Below are 22,625 nucleotides of genomic sequence, written 5' to 3' on the forward strand. Positions count from 1 at the left end.
GCACACGGGCGAGCCGCATAGGGGCCAGGGCGGAAGCCACAGTCTTGGAGAAGACCCTCCCTTGATTCCCTGCTGACCCTCAGCAGCGAGATACCTTCCATAATGATCGCATCCTGTGGAAAGTGTGGGGACAGGAATGATGATCAGCCCCCCCCCACTGCAGTGCTGGCTCTCCCCAAGAGCCACATGCCCAGTGTACAGCACAGTCCAGGAAGAGTGATTCCCCCTACCCCTGGGGCTACTCACCATTTTGGGAATCTTGTGGCTCATGTGTGCTTGCCTGGGGTCAGCCAGTTAGTGACAGGTGTGAGAGTACTGGTGTGTTTTAAATCACTGAATCAGTATTCTGTGTGTTGCAAACAATGCTGCTTCTGTAAAATGTTGCATTTAAACTTCACAGGGATGACCTTGGGAGCCCACCCTCCCTCTTTGTTATCGGCGGCTGAAAGGCTGTGCAGAATTAGAGAGCGGCCAAGAAGAACTTAGGAGGACTTTCTGCGTGAGGTCATGATGCACTCCACTGCCGAGAAACAGGAATCGAAGGAGTGGCGGGACAACAAGAAGAGGGACCAAAAGGAGAATGTGGCGCACCAGAACTAAGCCATGGAGCAGCTCTTAAACATTATGGCGTGCCAAGCGGACACGCTCCAGGCGATACTAGCTCTTCAAACCGAGCAGCTCTGCACTCGGCCTCCCCTACAGCTGCTGTCACAAAACTCTCCCCCATGTGCTCCCCAGACACGGCCAACACACAGTTATCAACCTCCTGGCTCCAGTCTGTACCCATGGCATTCCACTCCTCCCCCGTCATAGTCCAGCATTGTGGACTCCCAGTACCCACTGCACTCAACACCCAGCCCTCTGCAGTTTAATCCTGCTGCAGTACAGTACCTGCTGCACTGTACTCCAGTGGAGAAGGTTAGATATGATACCTGAACATACACAAATCTTTAGCCATCCCGGGACCCTCTCTCCTCTGCCTGGGACCTTCCTTTCCCCCATCCCCCTCACTGCTGTTTGTTTGTTTTTTGTTCGATTCTCTCCTCTTGTTGTCTTTTAATAAAAGAATTGTGTTGGTTTGAAAGCAATCTTTATTCTATTAATTAAAAGCAAAAAGAGCCCTGCAAAGCAACATACAATTATGTTAAATCCACAGATTGCATCATCAGCACCAAACACCTCCTAGCATTACAAGTACTGCACTTCTGAGTGTGGCAACAATTAGTGGCTTTCAGCTTCAAATTGCTGCCTCAAGGCATCCCTGATCCTTATGCCCCATGCTGCACCCCTCTAATAGCCCTGGTCTCTGGCTGTTCAAATTCAGCCTCCAGGCGCTCAGCCTCTCTGCTCCAGCCCTAAGTGAAGCTTTCACCCTTCCCTTCACAAATATTATGAAGCGTACAGCACACGGCTATAAGCATAGGAATACTGTCATCGGCCAGGTCCAGCTTCCCATAGAGGCAGCACCAGCGGGCTTTTAAATGGCCAAAAGCACACAACAGTCATTCTGCATTTGCTCAGCCTGTTGTTGAGCCACTCCTTCCTGCTGTCAAGTTGCCTCGTGTATGGCTTCATGAGCCACAGCATTAAGGGGTAGGTGAGGTCTCCCAGGATGACAATGGGCATTTCGACTTCCCCAAGGTGATCTTCTGTTCCAGGAAGAAAGTCCTGGCTTGCAGCTTCCTGAATAGGCCAGTGTTCCAAAAGATGTGTGCGTCATGCACCTTTCTGGACCAGCCTGCGTTTATGTCTGTGAAATGCCCATGGTGATCCACAAGCGCCTGGAGAACCATTGAGAAATACCCCTTGCGATTAATTTACTCAGTTGTTAGGTGATCTGGTGCCAGAATTGGAATATGCATGCCATCTATCACCCCTCTGCAGTTAAGGAAGCCCATTTGTGCAAAGCCGTCAACAAGGCTATGGTCTTTTGGAGCAGGATGCAATTAATGGCCCTACATATTTCCATCAACATGAGTCCAACGGTCGACTTTCCCACTCTGAACTTGTTAGCGACCAATCAGTAGCAGTCTGGAGTAGCCAGCTTCCACAGCTCCAACTGGAAGCACTCATTCTTGTGTCCTTGCACCGCAGGGCTGGGGCAAGCTCACCACAGTCCCATGAATGTGGCGTTCCTCATCCGGAAGTTCTGCAGCCACTGCTCGTCATTCCAGACGTGCATCATGATGTGATCCCGCCACTCAGTGCTTGTTTCCCGAGCCCAAAAGCGGCATTCTGCTGTGATCAGCACCTCTGTGAATGCCACAAGCAATCTCGTGTCGTAGCTACTACGCGTGGCGAGATCTATTTCGCACTCCTCTTGCCTTTGTCGTTTAAGGAATAACTCCACTGCCGCTCGTGACGTGTTAGGGAGAGCGAGCAGCATATTGGTCAACAGCGTGGGATCCATTCCTGCAGCCCGAAGAGGCACGCAATACACAAACCATTGAAAGCTGGCGCCAAATGCAGACTGAAGCACAGGGATTGCTGGGATGTGAAGCAAATGCATCATGGGGCATTGAGACAGGACCCAGGATGCCCTACGACACCCCACCACCACCACCACCTTCCCACAAGTCTTAGCAGCAGAAGAGGAAGAGATGCTCTGTGGGATAGCTGCCCAGAGTGCACCGCTCCAAATTCCTCTGCAAGTGCCGCAAGTGTGAACATGCTATTGCGCGGGCAGCTGACAGTGTGAACACACAATAGCGGTTTCCCTTCAGCGCTCTCTGAGTGGTGATGTAACTCTGCCAGCGTAAACATGCCCTCAGTTTCTGTGTGTTCTGCCTTCACACTTTCCTTTGACCTTAGGTGGGGCTTCTGTTTACAGTTATGTTAACTGAATGGCAAGTTTACACCTATCAATCTCAATTCCATAACAAAAGTGTCACCCAGCTCATAACAATATTTTCTACTGAAAAGAAGCCAAAAATATTTGTCCCGTAAACTACTGATTTTGAAACAATATTAAGGTTGCCCGACACCTCCCGTTACATAAACCCATTTTCAGTTGCTTATAAAAGTTTGTCAAACTTTAACCATTCAAGCTGAAGTTTCACATGCCAGGTGTCTGTCTCGGGATGAATTGTTTTGGAACATTTTAGCCAAAAGCTTCTGCCATTTCTGAGAAGGTGACTAGGGAGAAATATGTTTTGTCCATGTTAAAAAAATTCTGGTGACCTCCTCTCTGAAAAGCTCTAGTGCCCCCATGAGGGATAGTTCAGAGCATTGGCCTGCTAAACCCAGGGTTGTGAGTTCAATCCTTGAGGGGGCCATTTAGGGATCTGGGGGGGAAAAAAAAAATCGGGGATTGGTCCTGCTTTGAGCAGGGGGTTGGACTAGATGACCTTCTCAGGTCCCTTCCAACCCTGATATTCTATGATTTGGAGCAGGGATTGGAACTTTGGCATGAGTGGCGTTTGTGTCAGGGATTTGCCTTTTGCCATCCCCATGAGACCCACCCAAGTTATAAGCCTGGGAGGTGAGGGTGGGGGGGGGGGAAAAAATCACAATTTTCACATGCTCGATACAGAACTCTTCAATTTTAACAGCTAACATCTCCAAAGATTCCATCATCACTGAGCATGCTCAAGAGTCGGGGGCTGGGAAGAAAGAGGGGAGGAACACAGAACAGACGAGGAGCTTGAGGGAGAAGAGTGGGATCAGGGGGACAGAGATTGGATGACTAGCATGGAGGGGGAGACTATGACTGTCTAGGCAAGGAAGCTGGTATTGGAAGAAGGACCCAGGACCTGGACAGGGACAGGTTGGAAGGGACAGAGCAGAAAGGGGTGAACCTTGCAGGTAATGAGCAGAAGAGTCTGTGAGCACTAGAGAACACTCCCCTCCAAAGCCAGTGCCTGGAAGGGACTCCAAGATGCCCTAGTCTCACCATTCCTCTGCTGTCACAAATACGTGAAACCCACTGACTATGTGGACCAGAACTAGAGTGGGGATAAGACGTGTTAAAAGGTAGCAACCTGCTACTGCTAAAAATTACTTCAGTAGCTCAAAATGTCAGAAGTCTGTGCAGTGGGTATAAAGACTCCAACCCTGCTAAGGAACCACGTGATCGTCAATACAATGCCACATGATGGAAGTTGTTTTTTTCCAGTTTGCTTTTTTTAAAACCTAGGAAGTTGCACACAAAGATAGTGGAGGAGTGAGGGGATTGAGAGGAGCTTGTGATCATGTAATTATCATAGTACATATGCACAGGCATCCTCATTTTGGCATTTTCTATCTTTTGAGTGCTTGACTTTACAATGAGAACATTAATACAGTTGCATTTTGGGGGATAATTAAAGTAGAAGACACGCAAAGGACTAAAATTGTTGTCTGAAACACCAGCCTTTGAACCTTGCTTAACCAGATTTAAAAGCATGACATTAATTAACTTTTTACTGAGTTCACTTCGGTTGTGGTGGTACGAGTTAGTTAACACGTCATTTACTTTTCTTCCAGATAAATACGTCCAAGAAAACCCAGATTAACATCAGTCCCAGTGGCACCCCACCAAACATCTGTCCCCTACATGGATATATGGCTGCTGTCCATTACACTTGGGAGGTTTTCTCTATGAACATCTGCAAAGCTACTTCGGTTTCCTTCAAATCCCTCCTTAAAACCCTTCTTTGCTGTGATGCCTACAAAAAATTTAACAGTTAGGCTGCTGGTCTGTGGAGACCACAGCCTATCATGAGGACGAACGTCTCATTGTTTGCTTGTATTCCCCCATCAATCTGTCTGTCTGTATCCACCCATTGTCTCTTGTTTTATATTTAGATTGTAAGCTTTTTGGGGTAGGGACTGTGTTTTTGTTCTGTTTGTACAGCACCTAGCGCCATGGGATCCTAGGCGCTACAGAAATACAGATAATTAATAAATAATAATAAGGAGAGTAATTTAAGCACCTCTGCAGTGACCCAGGCCTATCTGCATTTGTCAGAGATGCCCGAGCATTCAAATATACTTTCCAATGGTTTCCAACCTGAACAGCTAGCTTAGGAAATGTCCATTCCCTTTCAATCCTGGGACATATATAGCAATTACTTACAGCCTTTGTTCTTCCATTTCATCACTTCCCCAAATATTTTGCCACTAGCCTCAATTATGGAAATTTTATTCCATTGGGTTTGTAAATAGTTTTCAGAGCATGCTCTAATTCCTCCTCTCCTCTACCTATATTGTACGGATCAGCGCTGACATTCCACTTGTGAAAGTCAGTCCACTGAACTTCAGTTAGATTCATTAGGTCAGCCTTTCCTATCATCTACATCACTTCCAGTTCATTCCCCATACATGTCTTGCCCTCCTGTACCATGGGCGACGCGTGAACTGATGGCTGGAGGAGGCTAGCCCCCAACCCCGCCCCTTCCACCTGAGACCCCCGCCCCTTTCTATGCCCCCCCACCGGAGCCCAGAACCCCTGCACAGTGGCCGCCGGCCCCCCCTCCAGGCTAGTACCCCCAGCCCTGGAGCACCCCCCCCCAGGTCTCCCCCAAGCCCTGAGTGCCAGGAGGGTGCGTGGTGCGGCCCCAGCCTGAGCCGGGGCCACCACACATGGGGTGCCAGAGAGGAAGCAGGAGGGGGCAGCGCCACATCTGTCTGTTTCCTGTGTTACTCACTTCCCACGCCCTGTACATTAGTACTTTGATTTTTTGTTGCAGAAAATCTACCTAGGGAGGTGGTGGAATCCCCTTCCTTAGAGGTTTTTAAGGTCAGGCTTGACAAAGCCCTGGCTGGGATGATTTAGTTGGGGATTGGTCCTGCTTTGAGCAGGGTGTGGGACGAGATGATCTCCTGAGGTCCCTTCCAACCCTGATATTCTTGGATTCTTATTAAGATTGGAAGTATGTGGCAGAGGGAGTTAAATGAAAGGTCCCACTGATCCCTCTTCTCATCTAGTTTAAAAACCACTTAAGTCCTGCCAGTTTCAAACTCAGGGGCTTCCTACCATGTGTTTAAATGCACACCGATCAACTCAGCCCTGAAGGATCTTCAGAAAGTCACACATGAAATAAAACTTCCTTCATATACTCCTCCCTGTGACCATCCATTGATCATTAGAAGAAAAAGCTTATTATTTTGCCTGAAAAAAAAAAAAAGCACACTGCACAAGAAAAAAAATTTGCCAACTAGTCGATAACCTGGTCAGGGTGGTTGACGCAATTGTGTGTTTATCCTGCTGCTAAGTTCCAAACTGGGCCAACAAGGAGTTTATGGTCCCATGACCTTCCTGTGGATGTGTTGTGTAGTTCAAAAACAAAACACAAAACACCCACATGATTGGCACAATTCACACCGAAATCATGTGATCTGCTTAACAGTCTGCCGTCCATGAAAACAAGTAAAAGCCAGGAATACTGTTTTCTCCAATTTATTTTTTTTAGCAGACTTAATTGCTGCATCTCAGCATCAGTTAAAAATCCCTGAAGTAGATGGTCAGCATACAGCCACACTGGACGTATACCTTGGCACCAAAGTCAGAACCCTCTGGCAGAGGGAATAATCGGGACTACGCTCCAGTTGCTCACTAAGGTTTATTACAAGCTACAGTTCCAAATCCCTTCCTTCCCATCCACAATCAAAGTTCATGCCAAATACGCCACACGAGAACAGATGGGGCAAGTGAATCTGTACTGACAAGCTACTCAGACGAATCAAGAGTTAATGGAAGAAAAGGGTTAGTTTCCATTTAAGTATTTTCGGACTAGATCCCCTTCTTGGGGCATTAACTAGCAGAAATACTACCCAAAAGAAGGTGGGTCCGTGGCAAGGGCAGCACAGCCTGCCCAAAATTGGGGGGTCAGGGCTCCCCACCCCTCCTCTTCTGCCCGAGGCCCTGCCCACTGTCTATGGCCCCACCCCACAAGCCCCTTGCCAGGGTAGGGGGGGGTCCATTGTTCCCCACAGCTGCTCACGGCTCTTACCTGGACCCTGCTCCAGCTGGGGGGCCACAGCCCGGCCATGGTAAGAGCCACATGGGGAGCTGTGCCGTGGACCCTCCACCCACCCAGGGTGATGGGGTTGAGAGCAGCCCCCGATCCGTGTCCCCACCCTGCGGGCCCCCTGTCTAGAGCAGGTAGAGAGTCCACGGTGCGGCTCCCCACAGCTGCCTGCACATCTCTTACCATGGCTGGGCTGTGGCCTCCCAGCCAGAGCTGGGTCCAGGTAAGATCTGCAGACAGCTGTGGGAAGCAACGGACCCTCCTGCCCTGGGCATGGCGGGGGCACGCTGTGGTGCAGGGACATGGGCCGGGGGCTGCTCTCGCACCCCTCACCCTGGACAGGTGGAGGGACTGCGGCTGCTGGCCTGGCTGAGGCGGGGCGGGGGGGGGGGGCCTGCTGAAAAGCAGGAGGGTCATGGCTCCCTGGCCCACTCTATTCCAGCACCCCTGGCCAGTGGAGAGCTGGGTAAATAAAGTTTGCAGAACATCTGTCCAGAACTGGGCATCATCTCTAGCTTTGAGAGATTAAGGCCGTGAAGAAGAGTAAAAAAGAATGCAAGTAGCTGCCTTTTGTCTCTCTGTAGGAGAGAGATTTCAAAGAGCTGATGTAGAAACTGTTTTAGACTTGGTCAATAGGCTGAAAGATTTTCAAGTCGAGAGACACCTTCAGGATCATAACAGGTTCTGTAGCCTGTTTTTATTTAAATTGAATTCAGTGATTTTGTATTAAACTACAATGAGATCATCTCCTGCAGCTGCAGTTTCAACTCGACAGAGTGAAATTCACCTCTCATACTTTTCTCAAATTTGGAGACTCCAGATACACATGAAGTCTGAGGATAGCGACACAGAAACAAGCAAAAGTAAAGTCATATTTGTACTACAAATTTTATTAAAGTTACAGTTACCCCTACATTATAAATCCTCAGCCTGTAGGCCTTGCAATACACACTCATCACTCCTAAATACTTGTCAGTCTTATACTTCTATAATCGCACAGTTGAAATCTATTTAGCATACATTGATTATATAGGAAATAGCATGAGTTGACCATCACAGTAAACAACAATGAACTAATTGGCTACAGTTTGTATACAGAGACTGGAGGGAGTCAAAGCTGATCAAATATTCGGTTCCTCTGGACTTCATGTGCTACTAGTCTTGAGGACTTAATAGTGAGTAATAACAATGCAAGACTGAAATAAATGGTGGAACTCGGTAGATGCCCTGTGCACCAGAGGGTGGGGAGAAGAAAAAGAACGAAGGATGCAACAAATTAAGGACGTGAGAACGTATTGTCTTTTGATTTGAATAAAAAAGTATCTGCACACAGGCTCTGAGCACCCCACCAATTATTAAAAATTACTCACCACCCCCCCCGCCCCCGCAAGACATAATGCAATTGCTTCAACCCTTCTACCAAGCAGTAGCACATAATCAAATACCACCACCTCAGTACATTGATCTACACTGCAGGTCACCTGCCTCTCTGTAAAGGCCAAGCAACGCAAACTGGCCCTTCCTGCAGAAGTACATGCATGTAAAGTGGAGCACAGACCGCCAGGGTGGCAAACAGGCTGCATGCGATTGAAGGGTGCTGTATGTTCTTTCAGTCATCCAAGCAATTTGCATCATAAAACTGAGACAAGCTCAGTCATTCAAAATTGCCATCACTGTATCATGGCCTGTAAGGTCTCAAGAGTTCATGGCATTGGCATCAGTGAAGTCAAAGTCACATCTCTGTGCCTCTGTTCTTTACTCCCTCTTCAAGTACCCGTGACTTGCAGCAGATTTATAAAAACTTCCACTCTATCCTATATATAGAGATGTGTTTCTTAGCTTCTGAAATGTCACAGTGTTGGACTGAAGCACATGGATACAGCTTCCCTTTAAAGTTGCTGGATATGAAATATGTGAAAGCAGGCTTCTGGCAAAAATAAAAGTTATAGAATTAAAATCCTCCAAGGTTTACCCTAAATCCACATATTAGAATGCTGAGATTTGCATTAAACCATTTACATAAGCCCGTGTGTGTAGTAACCTTGCCAGTCACCTCCTCATTTCGTTAGACAGTGAAGAACATGCAAGTTTTCAACCTACTGTTAAGTTATTCGGTGATGCAAACACCGCAGCTGGATTTCACCTAAGTCATTTTTAAAGGATAGAAGTGGAATAAGGGGTTTATACCAACAGTGGATTAGAGGCTGAAGGAGAACAATGCTACATTCCAGACCAAATCATATTTTTTCCCAGACAGTCAGCAACCACGCACTTACGTGATGGAGGTATGCAAACCTCACACTGGAGAAGTGGTGAAGGAATTGCTCTGGACTCAAACCTCCCCAGGCCACTGCATCTGCAAAGCCCAACAAACTGGTGGGAAAACTTATCAGGGGAAGCAGAGTAGCTCAGTGGTGGGCAGACCGGGGAGGTAGTTGACCTGTGCACTGAATTCTGTGAAGGAGCAACACAGGACCTCTTGCTGCCTGACACCTTGCGATACTGACCTGACCAAGCCTGCAAAGGAGGGACTGGTGACTTCTGAAGGTCAGAAACTTACGTTTGTGTTCAGTTCTTTCCTTTACCCTGGGGGAAGAGAGGGCACTGGTAGGAAGTGATCCAGGGAGTCAGCTACATAGCACCCCAAAGGGCATGGCTCAGATGCCTACACTGGGCTCCAATCCAGGACCCAACGGGAGAGAGTGAACTCTGGCTCCCCTACCAATGCCTAAAGAGGGGACAATACAAGGTTCTCTCGTGGCACAGAATCTAATTGGGGGAAGACCCTGAAGTTACAAGGGTCCAGACCCCAAGACCCTGACAAAGTGGGGGAAGCCCTTGATGACTTCTGAAGACTTCCATATTATTGGACTCATTATGTGTACCCTAAAACAAGTGGCCCTGAACTTGTGACCTGGCTAGAAGGCTGAATTACTTAAAGGACAGCCGCACAGGGTGTAGCTATAATGAGAAAGGGGAACAGTTGGGAGGAAGGCGACCTGCCCCGCCACAGCCTGACAACTAGGTGGCGCTGGCAGGGAGTGATCCCCTTCATGGCTTACCTCACACAAAAGTCAAGAACATGACTATCAAGGACTAAACTCTCTTTCTCAACATTTTAAATGAGAGCCACCACTAGACCTACAATTCAGAGATATGAAAGTGATGCTAGTCGACAACACTGCCCTGTTGGGTTGTGAACACACACTAGAACGTGAAGATAGTTTCTGTACAATTATGCACCGTGATCACCGATTTTTGGTCACTGTGGGTAATGGTCACTAGCAGCCTGGTCAGAGATGTGAGGCATAAGAGACAACACAATTCTTATTTTACTATAGGTCCCTCAAAGTCATGCTTAAGAAGAGGGAAATGCATACCAGAAGTTCTAAGGCCTATGAACATTAAGGATACAAAAATAACTGCATTTTCATGTAATAAATAAAATTGGCCACGAGAGACGGATGGGCAAGCAGTGAGATTTCAAAAATTTCACATCCCAAATCATGAGGGGTAAAAAAAAAAAAAACAAAACAAAAACAAAAACAACAACAATCACCAATCAAAACATTTTCATGAATTGATAACATTCGGTTCAGGTCAGTCTACACATTTTGAGTTGACTCTGCCTGTGCATTTCACACCCACACCCACTCGGGTGAACAGCTGTCCTGATTTTATAGTGACGGTCCCGATATTCAGGGCTTTGTCTTATATAGGCGCCTATTGCCCCTCTGACCCCCGTCCCAATTTTTCACAGGTGCTGCCTGTTCCCCCTCCCACTCACTATGGCTCAAATTTCAAAAAGTCATTTTGAAGCAGGAAACTGGAATTTTTCATTTTGAAAGTGTCAAAACATCGTATCTTGGCAATTTTGAAACTTTTTCTTCAAGGTTTTGAGGCAAGAAATTTGCTGAAACACGTCAAGCTTTTCCCGCAAAGCTTTGGTTGAGACCTTTTTCAACGGGAATGTGTTTTGCCCAAAATCCCGACCAACTCTACTGACATCAGCATCATGTGACTATTCCAGCTCAAGTTTTACACAGACATGCATAAAATTGGACTTATACTCCAAATTTCTTCTTGCCTTGAAATTTATTAGGTTTTCCCAAGTAGCCAAACCTAAACCAACTTACACAACCAGCTCAAACGTTACGTGAGCACATAATGAAATATACATAAAGCAATTTAAAAATCATACGATTTTAGATATGTGCATAGTTGAAAGGAAATCTGTTTATCATCATCATTCCAGTGTCCTAACATCACCAAATAAAATACAGTCAATCAGTGAAGATTTAAAAAGGAAGGCTTAAGTCATCCAGACCTGAAAAAAATCCAGGAAGTTACTCTAGAAAACAACCAACTTCTTTTGTCTCATTGCTTGGCTATCCATATAAAATTCTTTAACAACAACAGCAGCAGCAGCACAATTGCTTATGAAATCTAATTGTTTTATGTGCTAAAGAAATGCTTACTGTAAAGTCACTTTTTCCTCCTGACTGTGATTAAGCTGAAAAAGTTGATGCCAAGAGGTAGCTTTTGTTGTCTAGAAGCTGAAACTTCTTGTTTTCCACTTCTTATAATGCATAGGTAAAAGGAAGGGAGTGGGCACCTGACCAAAGGAGGCAATGGGAAGGCTCCTTTTTTAAAATTGGGGTGGGGGTGGGAGGCGCTTCCCTTTTGTCTGTCTGTGTTGTTTTCCTGAAGAGCAGGGATAGGGCTGGGACTATGCTGTAAGAGCTTGGGCCAGGAATGAAAAATCATCAGATCATACCTAGAAACTACTCGTTTGAAACCCCAGATCTCTAAGGAAATCAGGAAATCATAGAATCATAGAATATCAGGGTTGGAAGGGACCCCAGAAGGTCATCTAGTCCAACCCCCTGCTCGAAGCAGGACCAATTCCCAGTTAAATCATCCCAGCCAGGGCTTTGTCAAGCCTGACCTTAAAAACCTCTAAGGAAGGAGATTCTACCACCTCCCTAGGTAACGCATTCCAGTGTTTCACCACCCTCTTAGTGAAAAAGTTTTTCCTAATATCCAATCTAAACCTCCCCCATTGCAACTTGAGACCATTACTCCTCGTTCTGTCATCTGCTACCATTGAGAACAGTCTAGAGCCATCCTCTTTGGAACCCCCTTTTAGGTAGTTGAAAGCAGCTATCAAATCCCCCCTCATTCTTCTCTTCTGCAGACTAAACAATCCCAGCTCCCTCAGCCTCTCCTCATAAGTCATGTGCTCTAGACCCCTAATCATTTTTGTTGCCCTTCGCTGGACTCTCTCCAATTTATCCACATCCTTCTTGTAGTGTGGGGCCCAAAACTGGACACAGTACTCCAGATGAGGCCTCACCAGTGTCGAATAGAGGGGAACGATCACGTCCCTCGATCTGCTCGCTATGCCCCTACTTATACATCCCAAAATGCCATTGGCCTTCTTGGCAACAAGGGCACACTGTTGACTCATATCCAGCTTCTCGTCCACTGTCACCCCTAGGTCCTTTTCTGCAGAACTGCTGCCTAGCCATTCGGTCCCTAGTCTGTAGCGGTGCATTGGATTCTTCCATCCTAAGTGCAGGACCCTGCACTTATCCTTATTGAACCTCATCAGATTTCTTTTGGCCCAATCCTCCAATTTGTCTAGGTCCTTCTGTATCCTATCCCTCCCCTCCAGCGTATCTACCACTCCTCCCAGTTTAGTATCATCCGCAAATTTGCTGAGAGTGCAATCCACACCATCCTCCAGATCATTTATGAAGATATTGAACAAAACCGGCCCCAGGACCGACCCCTGGGGCACACCACTTGACACCAGCTGCCAACTAGACATGGAGCCATTGATCACTACCCGTTGAGCCCGACAATCTAGCCAGCTTTCTACCCACCTTATAGTGCATTCATCCAGCCCATACTTCCTTAACTTGCTGACAAGAATACTGTGGGAGACTGTGTCAAAAGCTTTGCTAAAGTCAAGAAACAATACATCCACTGCTTTCCCTTCATCCACAGAACCAGTAATCTCATCATAAAAGGCGATTAGATTAGTCAGGCATGACCTTCCCTTGGTGAATCCATGCTGACTGTTCCTGATCACTTTCCTCTCATGTAAGTGCTTCAGGATTGATTCTTTGAGGACCTGCTCCATGATTTTTCCAGGGACTGAGGTGAGGCTGACTATGTATGTCTAGGAATGACGTGATTAGGTTTATCTCTTCTTTAATTTATGGCCAGTGGACTCCTCTGTGCTAACCTGAGGTGCTTTTGTTTTGCTTGTAACTTTAAGCTGGACCTCAAGAAAACTATTCTTGATTTATTTTTTGTATTTGTTCTTTTTAAATCTAGCAATAGCCTGAGGCTTCAGATGTATTTTTTTTCCTTTTCTAAGAACAGGACTGGAGTTGTGTGTCATAAGAGGTTTGTGCATATGTTGTTTAATTAGCTGATGGCAACAGCTGATTTCCTTGGTTTCTTTCTTAGCTCTTCCTCAGAGGGGGTGGTGGTGGAAAGGGCTTGAAGGTACCCCCACAGGAAGGGATTCCCAAGTGTGCCTTTCTGGGTTCTCAAAGGGATTTTTGCACTTGGGTGATGGCAGCAGCATCTACCCATCCAAGGTCAGAGAGAAGCTGTAACTTTGGGAGTTTAATACAAGGCTGGAGTGGCCAGTATTAATTTTTAGAATCCTTGCGGGCACTCCAAGTGCCAGAGTGGGGAAATCAGCCTTGACAAGAACTTCAGAATCATGAGTAACATATATAATGTTCTATATACATTTGCATCAAAATGAGACCTGCTGGGGTCTGAGGAATGGTAAATAGACGAGGAATCAGACCCTTACCACCCAGTACCACCATTGCCTGCAGGACTTCTTTGGAGCCAGGAATTTACCGGGGACAACATCCAAGTAAAATACTATCTTTTTATTTAATAAGTCAGAAATGCCAGACTCTTCCGTAGAATATTAGGAAGAGACCTCAGGAGGTCATCTAGTCCAATCCCCTGCTCAAAGCAGGACCAACACCAACTAGATCATCCCAGCCAGGGCTTTGTCAAGCTGGGCTTTAAAAACCTCTAAGGATGGAGATTCTATCACCTCCCTAGGTAACGCATTCCAGTGCTTCACCACCCTCCTAGTGAAATAGTGTTTCCTGATATCCAACCTAAACCTCCCCCACTACAACTTGAGACCATTACTCCTTGTTCTGTCATCTGTCACCACTGAGAACAGCCGAGCTTCAACCTCTTTGGAACCCCCCTTCAGGTAATTGAAGGCTGCTATCAAATCCCCCCTCACTCTTCTCTTCTGCAGACTAAATAACCCCAGTTCCCTCAGCGTCTCCTCGTAAGTCATGTGCTCCAGCCCCCTAATAATTTTTGTTGTCCTCTGCTGGACTCTCTCCAATTTGTCCACATCCCATCTGTAGTGGGGGGCCCAAAACTGGACACACTACTCCAGGTGTGGCCTCACCAGTGCCACTATCAAAGATCACAAAAATCATACAAGTTAGAGATGGGAAAGGCTTACAGAACAAAATCCACCCAGCTCAGCTTCCCACAACTGCTGAAATAGTCCCATAGGGACATTCTCTATTGCTTTGACAATATATTCCCCCAGAATATACAAAGGAACTCCCATGGATTTTGGTGCCTGTTTCCCAACAATCAATCATAAAAGTTTATTTTTGGAGGTCTTAATTCATAGGATCCTATTCCACTGCCAGAATCACACTGTCAGAATGAATTTCCCCCTTTCTTGGTTTCCTCCTATTGCACCTCTTTCTACGCCTATGTGTTAGGCTAAATAATTCCTCCTCATTCCTGGAGTTTTCAGTATTCAAATATTTGTAAGTTTAAACACATTTTCCCTTCTTGCCACCTTTGTTTTTGAGCTAAAAACACGTGTTTAGTACTTTAATCTTTCCTGATAATGCACCAGATCTTTTTCACTTATCTTTTCTGAACTTCCTCTAATCTTTTTGGTGATTCAGTGTGCAGAATTGAACCCAGACAGTCAAAACGACACTGTTACCACCCCACTGTCCTCAGTAGCATTACACAGGTGCCATTGCAGGCAGAGTTGGACAACAATACAGGTGCAAGAGCACCAGTGTCATATAAATTCTAATTTTCAAACATGGATGCCTAATTCTCTGCACCTTGAAGTCTTTAAACCACAATTTGAGGACTTCAATAGCTCAGACATAAATTACAGGGGTGGGTGGGTGAGATTCCGTGGCCTGCATTGTGCAGGAGGTCAGACTAGACGATCATAATGATCCCTTCTGACCTTAAAAAGTCTATGATTCTATATTAGGGTCTTCAATCAAATATTTAGATGCCTGTATTTGAAAATTGAGCCAATGGACCAGAAATAATTATTCCTTTCTCTCTGTGATGCCTTTATGGAGCCCAGAATTGTACTGGCCTTTTCTTCAGCTATATCATATTACTAATGTCTTATTTCCCCAGCGCTTTCAAGATTATGGCTGGTCATGTTTCTCCCTTGCATTGAAAATGTGTCTTCTGGATTCTTTTTCCTGTATGTATTACTTTGCATTCCCCCCAAATGCTGTTATTTTCAGCTCATATTTCTAATCTCATTAGGTAGTGTTATTTGTCTGGCCAGGAACCAGTAAATGCAAATCATCTTACCATCTACACATTTCATTAGTGTACCAGTTTAGTCCCTCTTCTAGATTACTAAAGGAAGGCATTAAAGACCTCAGAGAAGCAACCATGTAGATATGGCACTGTCTGATTCAGAGCTGCTCCCTCCCAGTGTGTATTTAGGAAAATCATAGCTGAATAATTTGACAACAGACTTGCCACTCTCTTACTCCTAGCACTGCTGAGCCACATGGCTATGAGACTGAGTGGGTTGCTGTTCCTTTCCCTGCATCAGCAACAGAATTTTAAATGACGTTCCAACTGCAGGTCCAAATGTTGCCCTTAGTTATTTCTGTGTGATCCCATAGAGGGTAATGTAACCACACAGATGTAATTGAAGGCAATAGGGTTGCAAAGTTATAGGATTCAGAGTAGCAGCCGTGTTAGTCTGTATTCGCAAAACAGAACAGGAGGACTTGTGGCACCTTTGAGACTAACACATTTATTTGAGCATAAGCTTTCGTGAGCTACAGATCCGATGAAGTGAGCTGTAGCTCACAAAAGCTTATGCTCAAATAAATTTGTTAGTCTCAAAGGTGCCACAAGTCCTCCTGTTCTTTTTTTGAAAGTTATAGGAGTATATTTGGCTACACATTCTACAACTGGGGATTATACATAAGGAAAAACCCCAGCAAACCCTACCTGTAGCTTTCATTTTCATAGTTTTGCTGATCCTTGTGATATTTGAGGTTTTCCTTAAAGCCACCACTCCTGGAGTTCTATTATGCAAGAGTCTCAACTTTAACTTAAATATTAAAAACAACTGGCTAGTCCACATTGTCCTGGAGGAAATCTTAAATAAACTCTCAGGAGCACCCAAACCAGTTTGAACAGGATGAGTCAGACAGATAACCAGAGAGACCCACAGGAAGATCTGGGCTGAACAAAAGGAGAATGTGAGTTAGTTTAGTTCTATTTCTGTAACTAAAAAGAAAAGCTTCTCTGTCTAAGCTTGAAAGGATGTATAAGAATAGAGAAGACCAAATACATGTGCAGGCTGTTTGTTGTTTTAAAATCCTTCTTCTCTAATGCTTTGTTCCAATTGCTAACATAAATTAGTATGTTTTCAGCAGGCTGTTGGTCCCTACGTCACTGATCACAGGTTCTCCAGATGCCTGAAATCCAGCTGGACCTGCAGGATAAGTGGTTGTTACCTGGAGTAGTGTATTTGGGTCCCTGTCTGAGTGGAAGACTTGTGAGGTTCCATCCCGAGACAGGTAAGGGCAGGAGGCCCAACACCTGAAGGAGGGGTGCTCTCAGAGACACCAGGAAGGGGACATGGGGTTAGTTGCACCTGTTACAGACAGACACCTGAAAGATATTCAGAAACTGTACAGGGGAGCTACATCACAGGTGAGATGTGCCAAAGAGGTACAATCGTGTCAGAAAGAGAGGCTGGTTCACTGGATTCATGTAACTGCACTAGTAAACAGGATATTACAAGTGATTATTTCACTCTGTAAAAATGTCACTTTCTGAATCATGTTATAAAAAAAAGATTATTGACACACAGCCCCCCATTCCCACCCCTCCAAATACACAGATGACTCAAACACAGCTGAACTCTGAAAACCGTGAGTCAGTTGTGGTCCCTGAGGAGCTAAGGTTTTTAAATAAATAGAGCCATCTTTGGTATCATAATGTACCTTCTCCTGTCCAGCCAGCCAGGGACTGCTGGAACAGTTTGCACAAGGAAGATTATAAATGGATTGATGACACATCCAAGCACAGTCCTCCAAAGACAAAGTGCCATCCCATGATCATCAGGGAAAATATTTTGCTCGCATAATTATAATATATATTGCAGATCTTCGCTTTGTAGAACTCCCTCAATTTCTGCTGCATTTTCCAAAGTGTTAATCTTTCATTAAAAAAAAAAAAGATATACGTCTTTTCCAGTTGCCAAGCGATAGCCATCCACAGTGCAAACCGATGCACTGCTGCCAGGCTAACTCAGCTTTGCAGAGAAAGGATCTCCTGCCACATAGCAGCAGCGTTAACTAACCCCTTCACCGTTTTGTTGCCTCATCTTGTGACATTGAAAGCAACACTGGATCTATCCTAGATAGGGAAAGTTTTCCCAAAGATTTCCACCCATTGCTAATCTAAGATGAGCTCCACCAATGTTTGGAATATCAGGATCCCTGGGCTGGACTGTCACCACTGTTTTTAGCACCACACCATCAAACCTTGCTCTGAGTAGGTCTAACAGACATACTGCTTGAAACACAGTGACCCATCTACACCATGCCTTACTTGTGGAATTGAACTAGTGTTAGCAAGAGAATTTACTGGATTTTTCTCTTTACCCTTTGTCAGTCCTGAGTATAATCTCTACCCTGTAGAATTTATACTGAATATCTCTTACCACGTGCATATACAGTGCTTAGCATAGAGGACCCAGTCTCACCTGGGGCACTTGCGTACTACCATAATATAAACCATTAATTCCACCACAACATAAGAATAGAAACCTGAGCCTCTTAGGGGAGGTGAGTGGGAGTCGTGTATGAGGATACAGTCAGAGAAGCAGAATTACACGTATGAATGGTATCTCTAAAGAAAGGGTTACTTACAGGGGTACCACTTTGACAGAGTGAAAAATCTCAGAGGGGTGACTCGTGATCAGGCAGGGAGACATAACTGACAGCATTGGTAGTGAAATGGCAGGACAAAAGAAAGACTAGAACGGAAGTTTTACATAAAACGGAAGACTGACAACTACTATGATTTAAGAGTTGACTAAATCTCAGAAGATATGCCTGGAGACATTAAAAAGTTACGGATTTAGATGCCTAGATCAAAAGATATCACAAACCAACTGAAGGTTACTGTGGTGAGTGCAAAACCCCACACCAAGGAGAGACTGCTGAATTGGAATTAATTTGCAACCTGGACACCATTAAATTAGGCTTGAACAGAGACTGGGAGTGGATGTGTCATTACACAAACAAACAATTTCCCCATGTTTATTTCCCCCCCCCCACTGTTCCTCACATGTTCTTGTCAACTGCTGGAAATGGCTCATCTTGATCATCACTACAAAAGGTTTTTTTTCCCCCCTCTCCTGCTGGTAATAGCTCACCTTAACTGATCACTCTCGTTACAGTGTGTATGGTAACACCCATTGTTTCATGTTCTCTGTGTATATATCTTCCTACTGTATTTTCCACTGCATGCATCCAATGAAGTGGGTTTTAGCTCCCGAAAGCTTATGCTCAAATAAAGTTGTTAGTCTCTAAGGTGCCACAAGTCCTCCTTTTCTTTTTGCGGATACAGACTAACACGGCTGCTACTCTGAAACCTAACATACAAAGGGTAACCACACTCAGACTAGAAAAATAACTAGAAAATAAGCAATAATGACTGGTTTCTTCTGCATTCATTTACAAGATGTAAACACATTGTGACTTGCAAAGAGGTGCCAGCAAAAACAACTAGATAGAATTCTAAAGAAATCTAATCCCCATCTCACGGGTCTTCTCATCTGAAGACTTCTGTAGACATTGGTGGACTTGTCAAAGGTCTTGTCAAAGATGATAGGGAAAAGAAACATTAGACATATCATATAAATACCTTCTTTGAAAGAGACACATAATAGCCATCGTCATCCCCACTGCCTATCAATCCACACAGACTGCCAGTGTTTCACAAGTCATTACATTTTATATTCCAAAGATTAATTTTCCCATTTCAATACGAGGTCACCAAAACCAAGTGATTAACAGGGTTATTTAAATCCACTTAATCAAGATTATTATTATTACTACTACATGAGAGGGTGCTGGCAGCATGCTAAATATCACAACAAACCCTCTGGATCTGCATCTCGAAGAGCGTGGATTATATTCATTTGATTCAAAATGTTGTTAAACCCATTACCATCTGAACGGAAGATCAATCCTCAAGTCAAAACTTGCCTAAGACAGTGAACTGCCAAGCTGATGCAGAGCAGATGATTAAACATCAGCCTGACAGTATTACATCAGGTTTCAGAGTAGCAGCCGTGTTAGTCTGGATCCGCAAAAAGAACAAGGAGAACTTGTGGCACCTTAGAGACTAACCAATTTATTTGAACATCAAACATTCCCCTAGAGCAGGGGTTCTCAACCCTTTTTCTTTCTGAGGCCCCCACAAACAGGCTGTAAAAACTCCACAGCCCACCTGTGCCACGATAACTCTTTCTGCATATCCAGGAGATTAAAAGCCAGGGCTAGCATTAGGGGGCAGCAAGCAGGGCAATTGCTGGGGGCCCCATGCTACACGGGGCCTACACAGCTAAGTTGCTTGAGCTACGGCTTCAGGCCAGGGTGGTGGGGCTCGGGCTTCAGCTTCAGCCCAAGGCCCCAGTGAGTCTAACACCGTTGCTGCTCTCTGGTTTATTTCGGCAGACCCCTGAAATCTGCTTGCGGCCCCCATAGTCAAAGCAGCACAACTCCTGTAGTGTGGATGCAGTTATAGTCACGAAAATGGTGCTTTATCCCAGTATAGTTTATTCCCCTAAATCTATGGGGATAATGTTATACAGGAATAAGTGCCTGTATACCAATATAACTGCATCCGCACTAAGGGCTGTGCCAGTTAAATAATTCTGGGTAGTAAAAAAAAAAAAAATCATGCCTCTATTGGATCGGTACAGAAACTATGCTTAGGCCAGGACTATCGAATCCTTAAAAATGTTACTGCCAGGTCTTTGGGAAGACAGCCCTGGATTAGATGAGACAAGACATCTTTGAAAAGCACAGTCACTGAGACCACCTAGGAATGGCCACTTCCATCCGCAGCAGGGCAAGTCATACACCTCAAGCAAGAACAGAAATACGAGCTCTTAAGGCTCTGGTCTTGCTCCAGTCATCTGGAGAACAAGGGAACAACATGTCAGGACAGAGCCAGAGGAACAACGCTGCCCATTATCTGAGAGCAGAAGCTCAGGGCCACTGATCAATAGCCTAATTTGGAATGAAGAGGGGTAGATCGTTAAAGGACACAGTGGAACTGTTTTTTCACAAAAGCGGCTGGAGCAGCAGTAAATTAAGTCTGGGGCATAATGTGCTCCTGGGAGAAATTCCTTCCACAGATGGTGCTCAGAAAAAAAACCAACTGAGAAGGTTCTGGAAGGAGCCATGGTAGTGGCAGTTGGAATGGAACCCTGGGCTGGGGCTTATGGCCAACTGCCAGCGTCTCAGGGGGCGAAGAGTTTGTGAACCAGGTGAGTTCTCAGCTTCTTTTCCCAAGACCCATGGGTGAGAACCCTGCACATCTTGCAAGATGTGCTGTTTTTTTAACATGACTCCAGGAGCTGGGGCTTTATGTGGAAACCTCAATTTCAGTGAAAAATTATTTTTAAAAAATGCTTGCAAGCATTCAGAAAAATATCAGTCTCTGATTTTGCATATGGTATTATTAAGTAATACAAATTACATAGAATAGCTTAAACTGGACCACACTGAACATGTGAGTTTTAACTTCTGCATGGGCTGGCTTTTACAAAAATGTAGCTGTGCAAACTTAACCCAGCCTAGAAACAGGTTTAAATATTTCATTTATATATGGAACGGTGAAGAAGAATAATTCATGTCACTTTGATTATAAAGTCTTTCTTACATACACACAGTAGCATGATCTTAGGCAAGAGTTATTTCTCCAAAGGGTGGAAATAGAATTTTTAAGAACTCTGAAAGAAAACGTTTATCAAAAGATAAGCGAACCTGTTTTAACAAAGACACTAAGTAAAGTAATAATAGACCACTAGGAGCAATCAAAGGCTGTGAAAGCACCACATCTGAGAGAAGAACAGACTATTAATGATCACTTTTCATCAGAGACTATTCTTTCCATTCAGTGATCCCCAGCAAACAGCCATTCACCTTACAGCCAATACATTAAATTAAAGATTATAAAGCAACATTTGAATATTACATGCATTTTTGAACCCCACTTCTCTCCTAGACATTTGAAAACTTAGAGATTTGTTAAGTGTGTGATTGCTGTTCTCAGGAGATCTACATTGTGACATTCTTGGGGCTTATGCTTCAGTGGGGAAGTTGTAAACCATCATTGCCTGCACAAAGGATTTAGCAAGCTAGTCCATGCAGAGGAAACAATCTACTGCCATACACCCCTATGATGCCATATACATTATACAGTACCAGCGCCCTCTACTAACATTGCCTTTTGAAGGAGAAAGGCACACACACACACTCACCTATTTCATATTACAGATACAAAATGAGAGCTCAAAAACAAACACACACCCCCAACTAGCCCAAAGACTAAATCCACTAGCAAGGGTGAAGTATACCTGCACTCCCATTCCCCTCACACCCAGACACATGCCCTTTCTTCCCTGGTAATTTTATCTCTTTAAGTAATTCTGTATTGGCAATATTTTACTTTAAAAAAAAAACAAATTCAACTTACTCTCTCCCTTGATTTTATTCAGCTTCTTTCCACTGTTTTCTTTCCCGTTTCAGATCACGGCATCTCGTTTCCCAGGTTGTTTTCAATGCCTCCTGTTAATTCTCTCCCCACTTAAATCCCTTCCTCACATTATAATTCCTCTGCTCACTTTTTCAATCACCTATTTTTCTAACTTATTTCCCCTCACTTTCTCCCTCCCACCTATCACTGACCAAATAACACTGCAGAAAATCCAAGCTAGCCATTCTAACCGCTCCACTTCTCCTCTTCAGGGAGTTCCATGCCCACCCTCAGCCATGCCAAAGTTTCTATCCACACAGAGCCTACTAACAAGAGTTGAATTTTTTACTGTCATTCCCGTAAACCAAACATAGCTACTGAACAGTTAGATGGATTTTCTATTGCTTCGTGCAAAGATTTCAATCAAGTTCCCATTACTGAATTATTACTGAGAGACAAAGACCAAATTGATTTTCAAAGCACAAATGGAATCTGCAGTGCTGGGAGTGAGAAAGGTCATCCTGCCTCATCCATTTCCTTGTGCTTTCCCTGTCTGTTGACTCTGGTCTTATATACTTAAAGATTAGA

This window comes from Natator depressus, chromosome 4 (genome assembly GCF_965152275.1).
Source record: "Natator depressus isolate rNatDep1 chromosome 4, rNatDep2.hap1, whole genome shotgun sequence".
NCBI classification, from domain to species: domain Eukaryota; kingdom Metazoa; phylum Chordata; order Testudines; family Cheloniidae; genus Natator; species Natator depressus.